The sequence below is a fragment of the Ctenopharyngodon idella genome, chromosome 7 (assembly GCF_019924925.1).
Source record: "Ctenopharyngodon idella isolate HZGC_01 chromosome 7, HZGC01, whole genome shotgun sequence".
NCBI classification, from domain to species: domain Eukaryota; kingdom Metazoa; phylum Chordata; class Actinopteri; order Cypriniformes; family Xenocyprididae; genus Ctenopharyngodon; species Ctenopharyngodon idella.
The window spans coordinates 10,810,544-10,835,063 of record NC_067226.1 but is presented as its reverse complement, the minus strand read 5'-3'; the positions used below and the strand labels follow the sequence as shown (position 1 = coordinate 10,835,063).

General features: G+C 34.7%; 1 long non-coding RNA gene across 1 annotated transcript; it reads right to left on the bottom strand.

Annotated features, from left to right (window-relative positions):
• Positions 1-14,600: 14,600 nt before the first annotated feature.
• LOC127515973 (uncharacterized) lies at positions 14,601-16,561 on the bottom strand. The gene is made up of 2 exons (XR_007930902.1): positions 16,071-16,561; positions 14,601-15,645 (listed from the first exon to the last, which is right to left on the bottom strand). It is a non-coding gene; the product is annotated as an uncharacterized LOC127515973 (long non-coding RNA).
• Positions 16,562-24,520: the final 7,959 nt, after the last annotated feature.

Sequence of the window (24,520 nt, the reverse complement as noted above, 5' to 3'; positions counted from 1 at the left end):
TTACACCCCTGTAAATTGGCTCCAAATCTCAGGTGAAAATTTGTAATTTTGACCCCCCCTTTACAAAATAGTGGATTACTCAGTAAATATACATCTGTGACATTTAATATTTTGGCTTTCATCACTATTTATGTTTGTCTTTCTACAGAAATTTTTTTTTTTAAAAATGTCAAAAATTTGAGCTAAAATTTGACACGGAATGACCCACCTGCGTTTTTAAGTAATTTTAGTAATTTTGTATATTAACTTCATTTCAGTTCATGAAATATACATTTTATTATGGTTAGCAAAAAATTTTAAATGTTGCAACCATATTTTTGTTTTCTGGCAACCACAGCTGCAATTTTTTAATAGTACATCTTTAAATAAAATGCATAGATATCCACTATGAGAGGGTAGATCCAGCATGAAGAGGATCAGTGTATGTGGTGAATATAGAAACTTCTCTCTAATAGTATAATAATGTAAATAAAAACACCAACATGGTTTATGGCTCAATAAAACAATCAAATAGAGATCCATCTGTTTTTGTGTTGGTGAGTTGCAACAATGTATCCCTGACAACTGCATATTCACCCTATAATTACAACATTACTTGTTCTAGGAAATGCATGCTGTTTCCATGACTCATGAGACTATTGTACTGAAATTACAACTGAGATCAAGATGGAGAGGTGAAAGAGAGTGATTTGATACTGTTAATATGAGCTTTGAAAAGCTTACGCAAGGAAGACACAGTGACATACTGAGGTCTTCAATGTAACAAAACTGGTACATCTGCTACACCCACACACCCTAATAATTCAAGACCTCCAATGTAATGTTCTCTGGATCCCTCATTTAAAAAAAAAAAAAAAAAAATCTAATTATATATTATGAATCGATACCCTAATACATACTAAATAATTTTCACTCACTTGGTCATCACATTTTTTATACATTTCACACCTCAAGCTCTGTACAATAAACAGCGCTCTCTTCCAATCTCATTACAATTTGAGGAAGGCACCTAACCCCTAATCACTGCAGTGTGTGTGCATTTGGATGGGTAAAATGCAGAGCACAAATTCCGAGAATGGGACACCATACTTGGCTACACGTCACGTCACAATTTCTTAACTATAAAAAGGTATTTTTCATTGAAATTTTTCACATTGAAAATTTTCACTGTAATGCCTCTACAGGGCTCTACAGTGTGACCATTTCAGTCACATTTGCGACTTAAAATAACTGCGTGTAACTGTGAAAAATATTTGGGAGCACCAGTGTGACTGACCCGATCAGGCCCGTTTATACTGGGGTGTAACTAATAACAAAAACAATTATTGGCCAAACAGATTTTGCAAATGCGCCAGTGCATATTTGTGTTGCACTTACACAATGAATCAAATTTCTGATTGTGATTACAATTATTATCGGGTGCCACAATTATGTAATCGTTCAAAGGCGCAATTGTAGCCTTGTTGACAGTTTGCTGACATCTGGTTCTATGGTGCATCCGGAATCCTGAGATTGAGTCCTGCCTCATGGACTTTTCCGGATCCCGTCTGCCTTCTTTCTCCAATTTTGCTTACTGTCAACATATTTCATATCATAATAAATGGCAGAAAGGAAAAAATGAACATTAAGATTTCAGTGACGGCCGGTTTTGTTCGGTTACGAGATCTCAATCACGGTCAGTTTTGCTAGGTTTTGAGATTTTAATGATGGTCAGTTTGGTTCCTCTACGAGATTTCAATGATAGTCGGTTTTGCTGGGTTCAGAGATCTCAATGATGGTTGGTGTTCAGTGTCAGTCGGTTTTGTTCTGTTATGAGATTTCAAAGACAGTCGGTTTTGTTTCGTTAGAAGATTTCAATGATGGTCAGTTTTGTTTCATCATGAGATTTCCATGACAGTCGGTTTTGCTGGGTTACGAGATCTCAATGACGGTTGGTTTTCAGTGTGAAATGAACCGCTGCTTTAAAAAAAGACTCGCTACTTATAAAAATTGAATCGCTACTTTTAAAAAATGAATCGTTACTTTTCAAAAATGAATTGTTAATTTTCTAAAATTGAATCGCTACTTTTCCAAAAAGACTTGCTACTTTAAAAAAAGACTCGCTACTTATAAAAATTTAATCGCTCCTTTTCAAAAATGAATCGTTACTTTTCAAAAATGAATCGCTACTTCTCAAAAAGACTAGCTATTTTAAAAAAGACTCGCTACTTATAAAAATTTAATCGCTACTTTTCAAAAATGAATCGCTACTTTTCAAAAAAAAGACTCGCTACTTTAAAAAAAGATAATTTTTTGATCAATAAAACACCAACATCTAAACCTCTGTTAATTTTCAATTAGAACTTCTGTAGACATGTGACAGAAATGAAGTCAATCTGGTTAGTAATAGGTGAATCATATCTTTCTGTCAGATCTTGAGAGATTTAATGTCTTTTATCTTCAGTTGATTTCATCTAAGGTTGTGACTGAAGTCAGTTGTAGTTTGTGTTTCTCTTGTGTTTCTCTTTTCTTCAGTGATTCTGCTTGTTAACAGCAGGTGTTCATCATTAATGTTCAATCGTCACTTAATCAATTGCTTAATTATCTCATTAACTTTAACTCTGCTTCAGTGTTACTTTAACACTATTCAGAGAGGGACCATATGTACTCTGAACAGACTCTGGGGAATTTACTGTGTACTTTTCTAAAAACAAAAAAAAGAAAGAACCGATACTTTTCAAAAAAGACTCGCTACATGAATCGCTACTTTTCAGAAATGAATCACTACTTTTCAAAAATGAATCGCTCCTTTAAAAAAATGCTTGCTACTTATAAAAATTGAATCGCTACTTTTAAAAAATGAATAGCTACTTTTTAAAAAATAAATCACTGCTTTTAAAAAATTAATTGCTACTTTTCAAAAAGGAATTGCAAATTGGCAAAAATGACACTTTTTTTTAAATTGAATCGCTACTTTTCAAAAATGAATCGATTCTTTTCTAAATAGATTAGCTACTTTTCTGAAATGAATCGCTAGTTTTCAAAAAAAAAAAAAAAAAAAAAGAATCGCTACTTTTCTGAAATGAATCGCTACTGTTAAAAAATGAATCGCTACTTTTCTGAAACGAATCGCTACTTTTAAAAAATGAATCGCTACTTTTCAAAAATGAATTGATTCTTTTCAAAAAAGAATCGCTACTTTTCTGAAATGAATCGCTACTTTAAAAAAAAAGAAAGAATCGCTACTTTTCTGAAATAATTCGCTAGTTTTCAAAAAATAAATAAAAAGAATCCCTACTTTTCAAAAATGAATCGCTACTTTTCTGAAATGAATCGCTACTTTTCCAAAACAAATCGCTACTTTCCAAAAAATAAATCGCTACTTTTCAAAAAAGACTAGCTACTTATTAAAATTGAATTGCTAATTTTCTGAAATGAATCGCTACATTCGCAAACTGAATCGCTACTTTTCAAAAATGAATCGCCACTTTAAAAAAAAGAACCGTTTCTTTTCTGAAATGAATCGCTACTTTTCAAAAAAAAAAAAAAAGAATCACTACTTTTCGAGAATGAATCACTACTTATTAAAACTGAATAGCTACCTTTCTGAAATGAATCGCTACTTTACAAATCACTACTCATTAAAATTGATCGCTACTTTAAAAAAAATTAATCGCTACTTTAAAAAATGAATCGCTACTTTTCTAAAATGAATCGCTACTTTCCAAAAAAGACTAGCCACTTATTAAAATTGAATCGCTACTTTAAAAAAAAAAAAAAAAAGAATCGCTACTTTTCTGAAATGAATCGCTACTTTTCAGAAATGAATCGCTACTTTTCAGAAATGAATCGCTACTCTTCAAAAATGAATCGCTACTTTCCCAAAATGAATCGCTACCTTTCAAAAATGAATCGTTACTTTTCTGAAATGAATCGCTACTTTTCTGAAATGAATCGCTACTTTTCTGAAATGAATCGCTACGTTCCCAAATTGAATCACTACTTTTCAAAGAAAAATGTATTGCTACTTTTCTAAACTTAATCATTACTTTTCAAAAATGAATCGCTACTTTCCCAAATTGAATCAATACTTTTCAAATCACTACTCATTAAAATCGATCGCTACTTTAAAAAAAATTAATCGTTACTTTTCAAAAATGAATCGCTACTTTTCTAAAATGAATCGCTACTTTTCAAAAATGAATCGATTCTTTTAAAAAAAGAATAGCTACTTTTCTGAAATGAATCGCTAGTTTTCAAAAAAAAGAAAGAATCCCTACTTTTCTGAAATTAATTGCTACTTTTCAAAAAAAAGAAAGAATCGCTACTTTTCAGAAATGAATCGCTACTTTTCAAAAATAAATCGCTACTCTTAAAAAATGAATTGCTACTTTTCAAAAATGAATCGCTACTTTTCAAAAATGAATCGCTACTTTACCAAAACGAATCGCTACCTTTCAAAAATGAATCGTTACTTTTCTGAAATGAATCGCTACTTTCAAAAAAAAATAAATAAATAAATAAAAATAAAAAAATGAATCGCTACTTTTCAGAAATGAATCGCTACTTTCCCAAAACGAATCGCTACCTTTCAAAAATGAATCGTTACTTTTCTGAAATGAATCGCTACTTTTCAAAAAAGAATCGTTACTTTTCTGAAATGAATCGATATTTTTTAAATGATTCGCTACTTTTCAAAAACGAATCGCTACTTTTCAAAAATGAATCGCTACTTTTCAAAAAGAATCGCTACTTTTCTGAAATGAATCGCTACTTTTCAAAAAAAAAGAATTGTTACTTTTCTGAAATGAATCACTACTTTTCAAAAATGAATTGCAACTTTTCAAAAAAGACTTGCTACTAATTAAAATTGAATCACTACTTCCCAAAAATGAATCGCTACTTTTCTCAAATGAATCGCTACTTTTCTGAAATGAATCGCTACTTTTAAAAAAAGAATCGCTACTTTTCAAAACTGAATTGCAACTTTTCAAAAAAGACTCGCCTCTTATTAAAATTGAATGGCTACTTTTCTAAAATGAATCGCTACGTTCCCAAATTGAATAGCTACTTTTCAAAAATGAATCACTACTTTTCAAAAAAAAAAACGTTACTTTTCAAAAAAGAATCGTTACTTTGCTGAAATGAATCACTACTTAAAAAAAAAAAAAAGAATTGCTACTTTTCTGAAATGAATCGCTACTTTTCAAAAAAAGAATCATTACTTTTCTTAAATGAATTGCTACTTTTTTTTTAAATGAATCACTACTTTCCTCAAATTGAATCGCTACTTTTAAAAAAAAGAATCATTACTTTTCTGAAATGAATCTCTACTTTTTTTTAAAAATCGCTACTTTTCAAAAAAAAAAGAAGAATCGCTACTTTTCAAAAATGAATCACTACTTATTAAAACTGAATCGCTACTTTTCTGAAATGAATCTCTACTTTTCAAAAAAAGAATCGCAACTTTTCTGAAATGATTCGCTACTTTTCAAAAAAGATTTGTTACTTTTCTGAAATGAATCGCTACTTTCCCCAAATTGAATCGCTACTTTTCAAAAAAGAATCGTTACTTTTCTGAAATGAATCACTACTTTTCAAAAAAGTTAGTGGTCAGTTTGTGTGTTAGTGGTCACTTCTGATGTCATATTCAGTGTTTTCATTAGCGACAAGAGATTGACATCTTTCTTACAATATGTTTTACAGAAAAAAATTAAAGCAATTAAAAAAAATCAAGCACATAAAATAGAATATAGTAAAAAAAAAAATTAAAAAAACACAAAGGGCTTTTCACACTTGAGAGCTTTTAACCCCTGGTTATCATCATTCTAAACACCACTTTTAACCCTAGGTAAAGGAATGTTTCACACTTGTAATTTAGAAATGGGGTTAGCAGAGCAGGGCCAAACTTGTACAGTGTGAAACGATGCGGTGTTAGAATGTTACAACCAGACGATTAGCAACAGGCAACCAATCACGTACCCCTAAGGGTTTTTCACACTTGAAGTAGTTAACCCTGGGTAATTCTAAACCCCGGGTAAATGGAATCCTGGGTTATCTTGCTTCACGTTTCACGCATTTACCCAGGGTATAGAATGACCCAGGGAACTATTTCAAGTGTGAAAAGCCATTTTAAATAGTTAACCCTGGGTTATTCTAAACCCCGGGTAAACGGAACGGGTAAACTGCTTATAATTTATCTGGGGTTAACAATTAATCCTGGGTATTCATAAGCTTACGTTTCACACCGTACATTCTTAAACCCTGGGTTAACATTCTTATTTGCATAGGCTATGGGTCTGCGGCTATTAGATTAATATGCCTTTTTCTCAAATATCGCTTCTTACCTTTCTGGGTTTTTTTTTTTTTTTTTTCTGTTTTCCAAGTTGCTGTTGTGTAATCTACAAAGAAATTAATTTCTACTTGTTTGTAGCTCATACAGCCACTCAGACCGTTGCTCAAATTTACTGGCAGTTGGTTTTATTTCACCAGCTGTAACACAGTATAGGCTATGTGGCTACTCATTCAGTAATTCCCCTGCTCGTATCACCATTAGACGAACATTTATTTATATAAATTTATTTATATAAAAAACTAAACTCCCAATATATGCTTCAATGCGAGATATAAAGTCATGAGATACATAATATTGTCACGAGTTTAATACGTTTTAAAAAATATATAGCATGTATTAATCTCATGACATTACATCCCGCATTCAAGCATATGTTATAACTAATCCTGACCGATTAAAATTATTAAACTAAGACATAATTAATTTCCAAGACCACACTGTATATAACATAACTATCAGTCTTTGCATTATTCTATAGTAAGCATGAGGAACTATAAAATTAGCAACACCAACAATAATGTTTGTAATACTGTGCATATTACAGACTTTAAGATGGAAAATGTGAGTGAATGAGATGAAATATCATTGAGAGATGACAGAAGTGTTTATGATAGATAAATCCAGAAACTTCCAGGGTGCGAGTGGTCCTGCCTCTCATTATGAATCAGAAGATAGGATCTGTGTGATAAGGGAACTGCCAGCCGATCATTACCCAAGAACATCATCAAAAACACTGTCTTTACGGCACATGGAGTACGATAATGCACAGCCGCACTAAATAGGAGAATATAACCAATTTAATTGCCATCACTTTGAATTGGTTCTTAAATTTAGCTCTTAATTAGATTTCTGTAATCTCACCAATAAATCACCAAGACCGTTCAAACATTTCCATGACATTTAATTCGTAAAAAGACTTTGATTCCTGAACTCGGCTACCTATCACTGTTACCGGAAAAACTTTTACCTGGCGTGGGCCATTCCGGAAGCCAAAAACCTGGAAGTGTGAAAATGCTTAATTGGATGAACGCAGCATGCAACCTGCATAAAAGCTCTAGAATTGTGCATCCTCGTATTGCCAGCTGTACTATCGAGTTTATACTGAATGGACATTTCGGACTATAATGGTCTATAAAGGTAAGAATGAAACGTCTCTTCTTCACTCAAATTGTCGCATTTTCTCTCAGCATTTGACATTTTTCCTCTCAAACGCTGAATCTACTGTTTGTATACAATGCGAGGTGTTTGTCCAAAGCACTTGAATATGAGGCACGCAATTGGTTGTCTGTTGCTAAGCGTCTAGCTGTAACATTCTAACACTGCATCGTTTCATACTGTACAAGTTTGGCACCGCAATGCGGGGTTAACGCCGCAAAACCGGTGCTAAGCCTGCTTCGGAGCAGGGTTTCATAACCCCGGGTAAAATGTGGTGCTAACACCGCTTATAAATTACAAATGTGAAACGTTCCTTTACGCGGGGTTAAAATAGGGCTGGGACAATAATTCGGTGCATCACTCGCTTCCGAGATTTTCCGAATGCATCGTGATTCTCTCTCTAATCGATTCTGAGCATAGTTTTTAACAGCAGATTGCACTCCAGGCTATTTTTTTAACCGCACGCTCAAATGCTCATGAAGAAGAGCATTGAAGAGTGCTCATGCGTCTGGCTGAGTCTGAGAATGCACTTGCACCTCAGAATGTTTTTATGATGCGAGATTCATGTAAACAGCCCACTGCAAACACCCTTGTAATTCGCTTCAACCTTTTCGAACTTTATGAATGATTATTATATAGAAGCTTTAAGTAGTGTGTGTAAAGAAATTCAAAGCAAGCAGAGTACAGCTGTTTCTAAAGCATGCAGTGTCATCTGCTGTTAAAAACTATGCTCAGAATCGATTCTAGAGAGAACCGCGATGCATTTGGAAAATCTCAGAATCAATCCAGAATCATTTCTCAATTTATGATGCATCGATTAAAAGTGGTGGTTAAAAGTGGTGTTTAGAACGAAGATAACCCGGGGTTAAGCGCAGTGTGAAAAGCCATGAAAAAAATGGAATATACTGGAGTCAAGTATTGGACAGGGCACTCATCAAAGAATTTTAATTTTTTGTTAATATTATGAAATAGTTTTTATTTTAATATTATCCATTTTAATTTCATATAGTTTTAGTAATTTAGTTGTGTTTTGTCATTTTTGTTAGTATTTTTTTTTAAATATGTCTACACAGTTTTTACGTCAGTTTTAGTTTTAGTAATTTTAGTACATCAAGGTAAACCAAATATGAGAAATGTCACTTTGGCAACTACAGATGAAATAAATTTAGATTTTTTTTACATTACATTTTATTTCAAGTAAGTTTTATTTGACATGCAGTAACTCATGAAGGAAATAAGGTAAAAGGAAAATTCTTTTTTTTTTTTTTTTTTTTTGAAGTTCTCCTACATCTGCATCAAATTTTGTGGTGATAGCATAAAGTAATCAAAAGTTACAGCATTTGCAACCAAGGTAGCCTTTTTATTTAGCCGTTGTTGCCCCCTAATGATGGGCATTTTTAAATTCATTCCTCCATGAGGAATATCTTGTGATCGACACTTTGGATTATGTTGATTTTGGATTCATTTTAATTGGGAGCATCCACTGTAAGTAATGATGTGCCATTGTCTACTGTCTGTGCATATTTCATGAAGTTATAAGCGAAAAACATCATGTGAAAGCAACATTTGATTTTAGTAAGCGCCAGAGCGCCTGTGGGGTGTTATGTGTTGTAACTCTGTGAGGAATATCTTGTTATCATTGCATTGGATTATGTTATCTGATAATCTGCTGTAAATAATGATGTGCATTTTCCACAATCGAAGCATGTTTCATGAAGTTACAAGCGAAAACGTGACATAAATGCCACATCCGTATGTTATTTACATATGGGTCTTGTGGAGCTTCACATACTCGCTAATGTTCAGTCAAAGCCCAAAACAATTATGCTTGTTGTATTCTACTCCGTGAGACCTTTCAAATGACTTATGACACATGATTATCTGAACTGTATGATGTTTTTGTCACATTGCAATACACAGTACAAAAAAGTTATGTAAACAATTTTTTTTTATTTATCAAAAAATAAAATAACACCTATTTTGTGTTGATCAAGGCAGTAGTTTTGAAAAATATGATTATTATTTTTTGGTGCGCCTGCGGGCGGTACACTCGTTTAGAAGGACTACTCAGCACTCGTTAAGTGTTTATCAAAATGGTTAGATGCATTAAAAAGCTGAGTTTATAAGATTTAAATGATGCCTATTTTGTGTTATTTCTGTCAGTGGTTGCTTAGTAATTTGATTATTAATTTTTTCGCCCTGGGGGGTGGGGGGGGGGGTGTACCACTGGCGGTACACTTCAGGCTTAAAGGGTTAATAACAGCAATCTCTACATCAGTAATGTTGAAATTGATGCGGCCCCCCTGGAGCTGTGAGCCCGAAGAATCAGGGCCACCTTTTCACCCCATTACTGATTGCACAGCACACGCGCACACACACACACACACACACATATACACACACACACACACCCTTTATGTGGGCTTCATCTCTTATCAAAATGTGGTATTTTACAGGATTCTCTTGTCCACATTTACAACAAGGGATAGATGATATTTTAAGGTCAGAGTGACATGGTGGCTGAATGAATGACATTTAGAATATGTTTTCCCATTTTTCTCCATTTTCACTGAAAAGACTTCTCCCTGCCTCAGCTCAAAAAAAAAAAAGAAGAAGAAAAAAAACCTCATCTGGGAGATGAATGGCTACACCTGCCAGGCAGGCATTTTATATACACACACCAGCAGCTTTCACATAATTACACTGCAGCTGCCAGAGAGCTGCTCTCACTCTCATTCACCTTGAGACAGAGCAGATCACACAGCACACGCTCCACATGTACAGTCAACTCACACATGATGAACATACATGGAACCAGCTGCTTAGTTTCACTCACCTTGAGGCAAGACACAGATCAATCAAACACAACTAGCTCTATTGTAAATATACTACTGTATGTGCAGAATTATTATTATTAATGTACATTGAACTTAACTTTACAGTCTTAATGAGCAAAGTAAATGTACGTATATACACTCAGTTGACACTTTATTATTGCACATTACAGCTTTAATTATTAATGTCACCGATTCAACATGGCATTGGAAATTAAGAGATTCTGCCGTTTAAATGCATCTCAAAGGTGCTGTTTTCTGTTGAATTCAAATCTGGTGACTGTTCAGGCCGTTTGAGTACACCAAACTCATTGTGTTGTTGTTGTGTAACAAGCTTGGAATGACGTGTGCATTGTGATAGGATGAGTTGTCCTGATGGAAGTGGCCATTTGAGGATAGCTGTGTGGAAAATGGATGCACATGGAAGCAGCAGTACTGGCATGGCTGTGACTTTTAAACAAGTTATTAAATAAAAAATCAAGAAAATATTATAACACCCCCACCAATCTGAATAGAGTGCTGCACGAATGACTTTTTTTTTTTTTTTTTTTTTTGGCCAAAACCTGAAAACAAGTTAGCATTTTTCAGCACTTTGGGTTCCAGTTGTCCTAAAGCCAATTTTTGATTAAATGCCTGAAATAATGGTTAACACAAACTCAATGTTTTCATTGTATTCCATGATATAAAAAAACATCAATAATACTCCCTTGTGATTTTTTTAAAAGCTTTTACTTGTCTTGAATAAGGCAGGTGCAAACAAGTGGATAAATGGGACTACAGAGGTTTTCGGGGACATTAAATGTCATCACACCGAACAGGAAAACTCATCTGCTCACTAGTCTGTATTTAAAAAAAAAAAAAAAATCCCCTGAAAATTTGAGTTTGAATAGTTTGCAAGAGTGTGATTATAAACACAATGAGGCTATTGTGTTTATAATCACACTCTTGCAAACTATTCAAACTCAAATTTTCAGGGGATTTTTTTTTTTTTTTTTTAAATACAGACTGAAAGAGTTGTTGGTGGTGACATTGAAGTCATGCAAATGTGGTTTGTATAGCCTACGTTTAGCTTTTTACTTCTGGAGATTGTATTTAGGCTTCAAAATTCATAAAAGTTGTGTTAATTTGTGAAGATTATCATGATGAACAAAACTTGTAAGAATCATAAACTTTTGTTGGTCACAGAGCTTATTTTCTGCAATAATCTAAAAGTGAATGGAAAGTATTTGAGTTTTTCTCAAGAGAACCAGGGTATTTAAAAAAAAGATGGTTCTTTAAAGGTTCTTTATGTAGCAACAGTTCTATTTAGAACCATGTAGTCCTGAAGAACCCTTTTATGCTAAAATGGTTCTTTGTTTTAGAGCTTAGGGTTCTTTGTTCCCGCCTTTATGTTTTTAAAATCTGTAACTGTCAAAGACACATAATTATTGATTTTCTGGAGCTCAGCTATCCACAGATTGTCAACACACTCTCAACGGGTAAATGATTTCATTCTTAAAATGTCTACACATTTTAACTTTAACATTGTAACTGTAACCAGCTCTGTTCAGTTAAGGATACTTCTTTCCTCTGAACTTATGATTCATATTGTTAGATATTTCTTTAGTTATTACTTAGGTTTATGCATACCCAGTCCAAAAAACAAAACAAAACAAACAAAAAAAAAAAACATTAAAGCTAGCCCATGATTTTATATAACTTTTTCCTTTTAACACTGTGAAGGGCTCACATACTGTCTGTTTTTGCTACTTTTGGCCTTTTGTTTTACTTCTTTATGTATTTATACGTGTTTATTGTTAATTGTCAGTTATTAATGTATTATAATGGTTGTTAGAGCACTGTCATTTTTGCTACAATTTCATGTCAATAAAAAATAAAAGTACCTAACTGACACAACATGCTGTTTTTTTGTTTGTTTGTTTGTTTATTATTTTATTTTTTATGTAAAACCATAGAGGCTACAAGATATTTTAAAATCAGACAGGGGTAAAAAAAAACAACATTAATAAATAATATGAATAATACTAATATTAATAATATAAATATACTAATATTAATAAAAATAAACTATTTTTAAAATGGTTATTTATGACACCATTAAGGTCCTATATAGCACTTTCAAAGCATGGTTCTTTATGGAACCTTATAAAAAAGATTCTATTTAGCACCAAAAGGGTTCTGCTATTGTTACAAGCCAAAGAATCCTAATTTGGTGAACCATTTTTCTTTAGAGTGTGCTAACTTCCGGTTTGGCCTACATAAATACATCATCTCTGCAGTCCACTGTTGCCACAAGGAAGGGTAAATTCATGAATTCATCTCTGCATCAAGTTTTGACATTCGAAATTGAGATTTGTCTGACAGACCAGGCGGCATTTTCGTATCTTTATTGGTGAGTCTGGTCAATTTCCTCATGCCTTTCTCATTAACAAGGGATCTTTGCTTAAAGAACAGTGATGGTTTTGGTTTTGGAAACTATTTTATTAATTCTAATGACTTTTGTTTGTGAAAATCCTGGCTGGAGTGTCACATTTCTTCCTCATTCTCATGTTTAGTTTAAACAGCAAGTGAATCTCCTGCCCATCTGTATTCAAGCTCTGCATGCTATTATTAGCCTACTATTTAGAGCTGTTAGATATTTGTATCAACAAGCAGATGTACTGAACTAGCCTATCTAACCAAGTGGCTACTGAGTGTGTACATCTGAAAAAGAAGAAGAATCCTGCCAGAGAAAGAGAGAATAGCATCTCTAACCTTCCAAAATATCCCAGTGTCCTTTTTCCTCCTCATACCCAACACCATCTTGCCTTATTAAACTGTGATAAAACGTGATATGTGAGGAAAATGGATTTCATTTTTCAGACGTGTAAATTGAATCGTCTCAGATCCAGATGTTGGTCACACTGCATACAAAATTACCCAGTGAAGCGATATTTCTCCAACCAGTTGTCTGTGACAACAATTAAATTAAATTGTTGTCAATCAATGGCTGCACTACAGTAGGCTACACTCCCAAAGAGGGACATTGCGTTAACATAAATGGATCATTTGGTTTCACGTAACCACAGAGATAATGGGTATTTTAAGCATTCATATTAATTAACTGATAAAGAGAAGATAAGACACCGGCTCTCTGCAGGTGTGTTTGCACTCATCAATACTGAGAGAAAGCGGCAGGAGAAATACTGTAAGTCCTTCTTTTCATGCATCATCTGAAATTAAAAAGCTATTAAGTGCTACATTTTCTTTACAAAAAGCTTATCATTAATTTTTTCAAACATTTTATTCATTCACAGTTTCCATTTGTGTAATAATAATATTTTGCAGCAATTTCCTGCTGTCTTTCTGATGAGAGTGTGAAACTGGGCTTTATAGAATAGCTTTTCTGTGAGCTCAACCCACTCTGTGTTAATAATCCTAAAACATACATTTCACATTGAATGCTCTCAGCAAGGGGTGCACTCTGCAGAAAAGGCTGATTCCATTAAAGAGTACTTTTGCCCCCTAGTGGTGGTAATCTGTATGTGTGTCAGGTCAAGTTTTGCCGACAAAGTTGGATCAGAATGTGATAGTAAAACCTGAAATCACATAGCCTGCACCGTGAGAAGAGGCCAACAGTCCTCAAGAGGAAAACATATACAGTAGGCTACTAAATAATGTAATAATGAACATCTAAAATGTGAGGGTTTGGTTTAGTGGTAGTAACTGATTACATGTAATCTGGATTACGCAATCAGATTCCAAATACTAAGTACTTGTAATTAGATGATATTACATTTCAAAATACTCATAATCAGACTACAGTTTTTTTTTACACAGATTACATTATTACATGTATTCTCACAATGGCAGTAAATTATTGATTTTCTCTACTTCTTTATCTTTAAAATTTTCATTTCTAAAAAAGCCTACTGCTTATATACGTTCAGAAGGTCTTCCAGGTTTGTGAAATTGCACGTGATAGTCGTGCCTATCACTGAAAACTGAGAACCACACAGCATTTGATCACTGGGCTTACAGAAAGTGTTTTCTCAACATTGCAGCACTACATATCTAATCATCTCCTGAGGAACACATTAATTATCATTTCAATTATCACTCAGTGAGTCATTTAACCATGTATTACTGTCTTTGGAAGGCTTTTGTCTTTCAAACACATTAAAATGGACATATTCACATCATTCCCCAACTTTTTTGTCAGTTGAACCTCTTTTATATATTTACCCCTGAGATTTTAAGTTAATAAGTTCAATAAGGTCAATAATAAAATTGGGTGTTTTATTTTAATTTTTGTTTTTATTTTTTCAATTATTTATTTTAATTTTACACTTTTATGATTTAATTAACAGCTTTTCATAAAACTCACGAACCCACAGCAGTTCCATCATGAATCCCAGTCTGGGAAACTCTGACATAATGTAATATTTAATGCACTTGATAACAAAGAATGGAATATATATATATATATATATATTATGTCAATACGGTTATACAAGATTATCCAATTCAAATCAATGTGATAAACGAGTTAGGTCAAAAGTAATCTAAAAAGTCAAATTATACCTTAAATCTGTATATTAGATTATGTTACTAACTACAGATTTTGTCATGTAATTTGGAATCAGTAACCGACTACAATTTGTAATTAATCTACAGCACTTGGCATAAAAATATCATTAGCTCAGTATACAAACAGTAACTATCAAAAGAAAATTCCCAGAAAACTCTTTCAAACCACTTTGTAAAGTAGCCTGTTTTAACATGTATTATTTTTTTAGTCTCATTATAACAAAATTAGTTGTCTTTATCATTCTTTGTTACTTGTTCAAATTCGTCTTTATTTCTTTTTGTTTAAATTTGTTGACTTTTTTGCTTATTTTGCAGTTTTACTTCATTTTGCACTTTTGACTTTTCATTGTTTTTTTATTTGATTAGTAAATTTGTACTTGTTATTTTATGTAATTTTGTGGTCTTGTGCTGCAAACAATCGTTCAGGTTTTGTCAAATTTGTCAGAATTACATAGATTTAAAATTTAAATAGAGAGAGAGAGGCATCTGGTGGTCTTTGAGGATATTACAGGTCAATTCCAGTGCTCTAGTTTTTTACCTTTGCCACTTTGCCAAACAGTTTAATCATGCAAGGAACCAAATATATACAGAATGAAGGGATTGAAGTATGTATAATAGACAGAGGTGACATGATGAGATGAGAAGATATATGTAGAGATCGGAGACATCATATAAAGTAACAGGCTGGTGTAGATCTCATCACACTCTCCTGGAAACTTAGCCGATCACAGCTGGACTGGTAATAAACTGCAACTGCAACAGATAAAAGTCATATAAGTGTATGTGTCATAAGTAGTTATGTCAAGTGTATGATACACTCTTAAAAATAAAGGTTCTTTATTGATATTGATGGTTCCATGAAGAACATTTGACATCCATGGAAACTTTTATTTGAGCATAAAAGGTTATAGTGGAAAAAGGTTCTTTAGATTATTAAAGAAAAAATGGTTCTTTTAAGAACTGTTCACTAAAATGTTCTTTGGGTCACCAAAAATGGTTCTTTTATGGAATTGTTTTGAAACCCCCTTTTGGAACTTTTATTTTTAAAATAGTGTATCAACAGTTCCTGATACAAGTCTCTCACTGGAGCAGATAAATAAACTATTATGCAGCAACATAATATGAGATGATAGGAAATAGTTTACTGACATGTCAAAACCTACATTTGTGAATCTTACCATAGGAGCTTGAGGAAGGTAGCCAACAAATTAAGACATTATCAGTCTTCTGTCTCAACTTCATTATTCTCTGTGTGTGAGATTTCATTGACACTGTCCTCTTCTTCTTTGTCCGATGAGTCGGCTGATTTGGGTCTGTCTTTAGGTTTTTTGGATGAATCCACAACCTCAGTATCTTTACTTGAGTTGCACCCCATAGTACAATCCAGATAATCCTGTATCAAATTTTTTGATGCTAAAAGACAACAATAAAACGTAGCGAAGTATCTCACTATAAGCAGATGTTGTCCAAAGGCAGTTATGTGCTCTTTAGAAGTGCATCATATATAATCTCTGCCTAAGTACGTCTCCTGTAACACTGTTGTAGAAGTCAGGGCTCTGATTTCTATGACAACACATTGAACTTCCTGTTGGCGCTAACTCAGGTACTGCGAACATACTTCAGCACGGTCATAATTAGCATGGGTTTGTTGATTTAGATTCCCACAGACTTTGTGTTTCACCTGCCAGGCAACGCGAGTTGACATTTAATCTGATGGCGTGTGAAGACATAGTTACTGATAAACAGAGCAAGGCTGGTTGTCAGTCAGTGTATGTCATGGTAACAAATAACATGTTGAATAAGCAGGAAAAAATCTCTGTCCACTAGGTAAGAGAAGTATCTACACGGAATATGACAACACTGACCCACTGATTCATTTTACAGGTGTTGTAGTCAAATTCCTTGTGATTCATTGATCACTATTTCATGTTGAGATACCTTAGAACAGGGATGTCCAAACCTGCTTTTGGAGGGGCACTGTCCTGCAGTGTTTGGCTCCAACTTGCCTCAAACACTTGCCTGAAAGTTTCTAGTATGCCTAAGTAAGTCCTTGATGAGCTGGTTCAGGTGTGATTAAAAAGAGTTGTAGCTAAACAGGACACCCCTGCCCTATAAAGAAATAGCCTCCTGAGACCCGAGGAAAAAAAGTGTCATCAAATTTTTTTGTTTTGTGTGATTTCCTACTTCTTTTGGGTTAAAAAAACATTCCACAATTTAGAGTTTTTAAATATTATTTTTATTTTTAATTTTACAGCATGTCCACTGTAGTGGACCATGGGACCATTTTAGTTCTAAAAGACAGCCAAACTCAGAAAACAAAAATGAACGGAATATGGATGGAGAATGATATTAATCCAACATTAACATAAAAAAAAATAAAATAAAAAAAAGAACATTTTTCATCCTGTATTGCTTGCTTAGCAGTGAAAGTCCTGGAACAGTTTAGTTTGAAAAGACAGCCGAACACGGAAAACAAAAAAGATGAACAAATTCAACATAAAAACAAATTAAAACTAATTGTCATTCTGGATTGTTTCACTTGCTTAGTGGTGATACTCCTGGAAGCATTTTCTCTTTTTGGTAATGCAGAGAAACATCTTGCATTTGGTACACCTCATGTACCTCTTGCTTTTGCAGCCCTTATTTCTGCACCTTTCTGCATGGTTGATATCTACCATCTCTGGCATGTGGGTGGCTCCTAGTCTGCGCACAGATGGTTTGGGTTGCGGGATCCTCATTTTAGTTGGTGGCTCATACACTTCTTCACTTTTTTCGCTGCTATCATCAAGTTCTGGACAATCAGCGAGGTGCAATTTGAAGTCCAGGTACTGTTTGGTGTTCTTTGCTGGTTTGTTGAGTGCTTTGCTGTCAGACTTGTATTGGATCCATGAGTTTGTGATGGCAACATCAAAGAAGTGTGTAATTACACGCAATGTCCATTTCTTGGATCTATTTGACATGTGATAAAAGCTCAGCATGCGGTCACACAAGTCCACACCACCCATGTTGTCATTATATTCCTTGATCACTGCAGGTCTTCTCACCGGGACGTGGACTTTTTCTTTTTGGACCATCTGTTGCAGACATCTTCAGGATCTTTCTCATGAACTGTGGAAGCCATTAGCACTGATTTGTTTTCATTCCATTTTGTGATTGCCAACTCAGGACTCTTTCTGACCAGAGACACTGATGCTCCTCTCCCCTCTTTTTGTATCACCTTATCGCTTGGCAGTTTGCTCTGCTTTGGGACTCGGTTCTTCGTTATGGTTCCTGTTGCTGGAAGGCCTTTTGCCAACAATGCATCCATGAGATTGATTGTTGTGAAGTATCGGTCGAAGAATAGATGACTTCCAGTGGGCACAGGCTCAACCATGCGTAGGACTGCTGCTGGTCCGACTCCCAGTCTTTGGTCAGTGAATGTATTCTTCCCTTGGTACACTTCAAAATCCAGCATTAGACCATTTGGAGAAGTAAGGACAAAGACCTTTAGGCCAGTAGGGTTTGGCTTGCCTGGAACATATTGCCTGACTGGACAGCGGCCTGTGAAAGGGATGATTTGCTCATCAATGCAGACCTTCTGTGTCTTTGCAAGGTTGAGGCAGCCTTGCCTCACACGGTCAAGTAATGGCCTGACTTTCCAAAGAATGTCTGCCTTCTTTGTTTCCTCTGTTATAGGCAGGTCATCCACAATCTTGAGTGAGTTTCTCAGCTTGAAAAACCTATCCCTTGTAATTTTGCTGCTTATAACTGGCGCTTTTGTTTTTTGGCCCAAAACATTTTAATTCTGGGATATTCTAGGCAGGCCATATGGATCGAAATGCCAAAGAAAATCCTCATTTCTTGTGGAGTAGTATTTAGAGGTTCTCCTCTAGTTTGTAGCTCTCTTTGATTTGTAAATTCAGCCAAATTCTCTAAAATTTTGTTGTCAATGTACTGGGAAAAGTACTGAGTTGGACTCCAGTTTGCACGGGTAGTAGGGTCATCTTTACAGTCAGGAAGCTCAGGTAGCACAGGTGTGAATCTATTATGATGGGGAAAAACACCAATAAATGGAAGTTAATAGGAATAATAATTAAACCTCAAACAAATCTATTTAAATCTCTGTGTTATGGATGTGATAAGGTCTCCTACTGAACACTTGTAAGTACAAACTTTGCATTTTTTTTTTTTTTTAGCCATTTTGCATATTTCATGATCCCATGTGGATAATCTCACCTGATAAATTTTATCACCAATGATTTATCACTGGTTGTAGTGAATAGTGTGTGTGCGTGCGTGTGCATGGACACTACAATAACAGTGCAACTTATAACAGTGGCTAACTGCTAGAACTGAATAACTTATCCTGGTACTAAATAAATCAGAATTAATTCATACGTGTTACTCCTGGTCCAGAGGATGACGTCTTTCCTACTCATCCCTTTCTGTCTCTGTGTATGTATCAGTCTGCTCATCTGAGTCTCCTGCATCTTCTTCCGCTTCTTCACCATCTTCTTGTACGTTAGGTTCAAATTCATCCTCATCTCTATCCTCATCTGACAGCTCTAAGTCTGAAACTCCCTCAACTATCTTATAAAGAATCCTCTCTGCTTCAGTTCTGTCTCCTACAACATGCAGTCATTAAGTACATTAAGATGGTCCTGGTGTCCACTGTAATTGACATTCATAAAAAGGATAATATTTTGAAACACAAACAATTTAACTGCTTTGAAAACTAAATTTATTATTCCTGACACTTTAATAAACAAATCTATATGTGATAATAATAGTAATAAAAACATTTAAATAGCAATATTTTACATACCTCTCTCCTTTCCATAAAATGTGCTTGTTCGTATGCCGGTATTCGTATTTTGGATGCAGTGTAAGAAGTAGTTCCTAGCATACCAGCCAATCAAATGACATATCTCTAGAAAGCCCAGGATGTCCTCTGTACAGTACAGTAGGAATTGACAGAGTAGCTCAAAAAATTCAAAGAACATTCATGAAAACAAAAGGTCCACTACAGAGGACACAAGTCAATGGGCGGGGTCTCAGGAGGATAGATATAGGCTGCGTTTAACTTCACTTTAAAGGCACTTACACACTGTAAGTTTCAGGAGTGACAACCGCATTTAAATGCAGGAGTGAATCCCCTAATAAAGCAATAAGCCCCAAGAAGCCGTGGTTTACAGTGAATTTATAATAGCTAAGGGGCGTTGTTAGACACGACGTGGAGCGGAGTCAGCTGTATGTTTTCGGGAATTTTACAATGGCTTAGAACGTGGCTCAACCAATCAGAATTAAGGGCCGGAAATATCCGTTTTATCGTTAGATGTGTGTACGGAACACGACTCACTCTTGAAAATACGATGATTGAAAGCTTGGAAACCATAGCAACGTTCTGGCGTCTCTAGTGTTTGGTATCCGTTATTGTGACCAAAGTAATATTACAGTGACAAAACACTCGTTATTTTCAGCAATTTAGCTAAACACACTCTACGGAGGCGTCGTATTTTGTTGAACAGCCTGTTTCACACAGAGCGTGCTCTTTCTGTGTTGCCATGGTCACTCATTATAAGCATTTTGGGCTTGTTGTTTAAGCTCGTCTCATAAAGCGAACGGGTTTATGGAGTTAGTAAAGTGAGCAGACATGAATCGCGATATTTTATTCTTATTTTCAGCATAAAGCATTTGGATTTATGTTTTTCCTGATTCACCGCACATACAGAAGAGAGACACATCTCCGATTAACGTTAAAAAACGTCATAACAACTAGTTGTTCAGGTCGTTTCCGTACACACTGCATATAATTTCTGTAAATGCGGTTGTCACTACCTGTATTTTTTGGGAGTTAATTCGGTTGTAGAATGCGGTTGTCACTCCCGTATTTTACTGAACTGTGTGTGTACAGAACGCGATTAAGCACTAAAAGGTGAACTGACAACCGAATTTAGCTGCAGTGTGTACGTTTCCTTCAACTCCGAAACTTTCCTAAGCACTTCCCCTCGGGAGAATCCCCACTGCCATTTTGAAGCGCATTAATTCAACTTCGTCAAGTGTACAAGGAAAGTTTAGGCCTATTTGGACCGAGTGAATTTGACTGCAGTGTGCTCCAACCCAATGAAACAGCTAATCAAGGTCTTGATAGGGATACTAGAAACTTCCAGGCAGGTGTGTTGAGGCAAGTTGGAGCTAAACTCTGTAGGACAGTGGCCCTCCAGGACTGAGTTTGGAAACTCCTGGCTTAGGGCATTCCATTTAAACACATTGTCAGGGTTCTGCCAGTAGTGGGCAATGTAATCAATGACATACACCCGAGTGACGAATGAGACAGAGGAAAGGTAGTGAGAAAAGTGCATACAAAATTGGACTTAAACGCAGCCCTGGTCTAAACTCCTCTGTTATCTACTGTTTTTAAATGTTTTATGCCAAGGACCTGCAAATATGATGATACCCTTCCTAAAATATAAACGCAGCTCTATATACATGTACACTACCTTTCAAAAGTTTGGGGTCAGTATTTTTCTATTTATTTTTTTAAAGAAATTATTTCTTTATACGGCAAGAATGCATTCAACTCAAAAGTGACACTAAAAAATGTATAAAACTTTACCCATTAATTGTTTTTCATCTGTTCTCAATTATTAGTAAAATGTTGGTGGAAGTATTACAGTAAATTCTAGTCAGTTGACATTTTACTTTCAATCTTATTACATTTCTGAATAGGATGAGTTGGATGTTATATAGAAGCCCCTCAACTATCATTATATAAATTTATTAGAGTTACACTTTATTTAAAGGTGTCCTTGTTTCAGAGTAATTATACACTTAAGTATTGAGTAATTAATTAACGACATGTACTATAGGGTTAGCGTTAGATAGGGTTTGGTTTAGGGTTAGTTGCATGTAATTATTAGGGCTGGGTAAACAATATTGATTTCTCGATTTTAATCGATTCTCATTTTTATGAACCAATATTGATTCTTAAACCCCAAGAATCGATTAGTCTGTTTTCAGTTGATGAATGAACAGAATATGTAGCGCGCCTCCCATCCAATCCATGGGTTTCAAAGACGTTACTTCCGCTATGCCCGCCGCCATTTTTGTGTCCGACACAGCAACTAACACAGCAGCGCTTCATTGTACTGATGATCATCTTTAGCTTCTAGCGAGCGCTCAAACAGCAACACAAAACATTAATAACTATGATTGTGGCTGTCATATTAATAACATTATAATTGTATACACTATTGTAATAAAATGTTGTGAATTGGGCTTATATGGTTGCTGTGTTTCGGCGTGTTGTTACAGGAAGAACGTATCGACAACAGAGCTGCATTTACGTTTCTTAGTTTAAGTTCATGCATGCATGATTTTGTGCAAATTTAAGTTGTAATATTATGTTTATCTTGTATAAATATATCTGAATTATCATATATAGAATGTGTTCTGTTGAGTTAATTAACCTTCTAGCAAAGCACTTCAGTTTATGGGTGTTCATCTCTTCAGCTTCAGCACGAGCAGCTCAAACAGCAATGATGTTATCTTGAGACGATTTGAGAAAAATATCGATATTTGGAAATAAACATCAGTTATTGTTTGTGATCCTTATTTTATTACACCCAACTGTGTTTTGTCCCTTAAAAACATTATTACAGTAGTGCCCACGAGAATAAGGTGGATATCTTGTACATATTCATCGCCATAAACCGGAGAAAGTGTTACCAAAAAATCTATTACCTAACAAAAATATAAATAAAATAACATAACATAAAATAAAATACCTAAATGCAAACAAGTCATTTGACATTATTTAGACAATAAAGAAACAAAATGCATGTGCCATGGTGGAATAAATAATTGGAAATAAGGAAATGATTTTAATCAAATCATGTGTTGATGAAAATAATACGAGAACAATACAAGTGCTAGTTATTAAAAATAATGCATTAATGTTTTTGAAAAAATATGAAACATTTTTAATATTACAGTAATAGTAAACATCTTAATGAGTGTTTGAAATATCATAATTGCTGTTTGAGCTGCATACGCTGAAGCTGAAGAGAATGAATACCCAAAACTGAAGCTAGAAGGTTAATTAACTCAACGGAACACATCCTATGTACTATTTGCACAAAATCACGCATAGATAAACTTGAACTAAGTAACGTAGTCAGAATAATGTAGCTGTTGTGGATACGTTCTTCCTGTAACAACACGCCGAAACTAAGCCCAAAGAATTCACAACGTTTTAATAGTGTATACAATTATAATGTTATGAATAAGACAGCCCCAATCATAGTTATTAATGTTTTGCGTTGCTGTTTGAGAGGAAGATGATCATCAGTATTGTACTGAATCAGTACAATAAAGCTCTGCAGGTTATTAACCTCAACGAAACGCATCCTATATGAGATTAATCAGATATTTATAGGCTACATACATTTAGTATTACGACTTTTATCTGCACAAAATCACGCGAATGCACAAGTGAAGCTTGAACTAAGTTATCTGCTAATCAAACTCCAGTAGACGCGCTCTTCCCACAACAACGCGCTGAAACAACACAGAGAATTCACAACGTTTTATTACAATAGTGTTCTCTCATCATAATGTTATGTAAATGACAGTCCCAGTAGTTATTAATGTTGTGCATTGCTGTTTGGCTGCGAGTGGTGTGGTCCCTTCTGACTGAAAGCCAACAATTCCGCCAAACTAACTCCTTTGGGATCGAATAAAATTGTAGCTCTTGGGTTTCTCCGACGACCGTTTAAACAGCTAACAGCACCACCTATCCCAGGCATATTGTAACTATCGGAAGCCAAACAAACCAAAAGCAGGACGAGATAGCGCGGTTTTTACAGAGTTCGCGCCGCGCTGACATGTCATCTGCGCGGTTCAATGGACCGAGCCGCGCGACCGACTCGTCAGCGCAGCGCGGACGTGCTTGTTTGCGGACAGCGCGGCGCGAACTAATATCTCACCAGCGCGGTTATTAAAGTTAAAGAATTTAAAGAATACTTTTATTCGGCAAGGATGCATTAAATTGATCAAGTTACAGCAGATATTTATAATGTTACAAAAGCTTTATATTTCAGATAAATGCTGTTCTTTTGAACTTTCTATCAAAAGAATCAAAGAATCAAAAAAGTATCCTGAAAAAAATTGCACACATCTGTTTTCAAAATTAATATTTCTTGAGCAGCAAATCATCATATTATAATGATTTCTGAAGGATCATGTGACTGGAGTAATGATGCTGAAAATTCAGCTTTGATCACAATTAATATTTTAAAATATAGGCTACTCAAATAGAAAACAGGCCTATTTTAAAATGAAAAAATATTTCACATTATTACTGTTTTTTTCTGTATTTTTGATCAAATAAATGCAGCCTTGGTGAGCAGAAGAGACTTCTTTTAAAAACATTTTAAAAAATTTAAACTAGAACGGAAGTGTGTGTATATGCATGGTGTATACCCAGGTGAAAAAAAATACTATAGAAATTTATTGTAACTACAAGTGTTTTTGAACCATACTATAGTAAAGTACTTGAATTCATTTGTTGTGGTAATTCTATAGTTGCTGAAACCTAACAGAACAACTATAATATAAACAAATTACTTTACCCAATACTGTACAGTTT